The sequence below is a fragment of the Rhagoletis pomonella genome, unplaced genomic scaffold (genome assembly GCF_013731165.1).
Source record: "Rhagoletis pomonella isolate Grant_MI unplaced genomic scaffold, Rhpom_1.0 Rhpom_scaffold_00182, whole genome shotgun sequence".
NCBI classification, from domain to species: Eukaryota; Metazoa; Arthropoda; class Insecta; order Diptera; family Tephritidae; genus Rhagoletis; species Rhagoletis pomonella.
In genome coordinates this window covers 23573-24832 of record NW_023458736.1, presented here as the reverse complement: position 1 = coordinate 24832, position 1260 = coordinate 23573, and positions in this window count along the sequence as shown.

Below are 1260 nucleotides of genomic sequence, written 5' to 3'. Positions count from 1 at the left end.
AGGTTAAAAAAGGCTCTGCCTTACTCAATCTGACCAATTTCCTATCGTCTAAAGCAGTTGTCTTCCTAGGCTTATTGCGCGGTAGATTATCGAAAGTTCCATTTTTTTGGTAGTGCTGAATAGCATTGACAACCTTTCCTCTTGAAAAGCCCAATACCTGTGTTACTTTCGCTACTGTCTTACATTTTTGGAAACACTCCCATATGATCTTCCTTTCGGAAGGATTAGAGCTCCTGTTCTTACCCATTTTGGAAATTTTTAATCAATTGCTGAGGATATAATACAAATACGAAAATAAATCAGTGGGGGTTAAATATTTTAGCAAATTTACGGCAATTAAGTAAGATAAATTAATTATGTGAGCACTTACGTTTTGACTTTCGGCGAAACAAATGCACATTACCATAAAAGAAGATAAAAATTAGAACTTATTCCTCTCCGTATTTTTTGACACACTACGCAGTTACTTTATGAAAAAATTATAAACCGTTATGTCAAGAGTTGCTATGTTATTTCGATTATTGCAATTTTACTACTGGATTCCATGAGCACAAGTGTATATACCACATTTTGAAGGATTTAACAAATTTTCGCCAAAATTTCGAACTTTCTACTCTGAATTTTTATAACATTTTTGAGCATACAGTTTTATAGCCCATTGCAATTTAATATAACCACCAATGTGCAGCCAGAAATTCCCATCGGTTACTTTGTTTTTGCCTCCGCTCTTTTGTTTTTTTTTTTTTTCATTTAACAATGGCCATTTATAAAAAGTGTGTATATAGTGTGTAATTACATACCTGTACTTATTTTATTTTTACTTAATGAATCATTTAAAATATTTAGGCAATCAAAAGCTCCTCAAGGTTCAATAAAATGAGTTTTCAATAGAGCACGATATGTTCGTCTTCGAAAATTAATGCAATACAGTAGACTACACTTTTTGGAAAGAAATTAATAATTAGGGAAGACAAAAATATGCAAATGCATATTATGACACGAAATGCATATTTTGACGAAAAAGCATAAAAATGCATATAAATTATTATTTTGGTAATAAGTTAATTAATTTTCGCATAATTTTATCTGACAATACATTTGCCGAGATAGCCAGGGTTGCTGACGAGGTTTGTTTAATTGCCAAAAAGAAAAAGCTGACAAACAACGGAAAGTCCCGTTATTTTCTAGTAAGCAATTTTAATATACTCGTAAAAATATTTCGACTGTTGTTTTCCAATAGTGAAGTTTCGCGCTAAACCG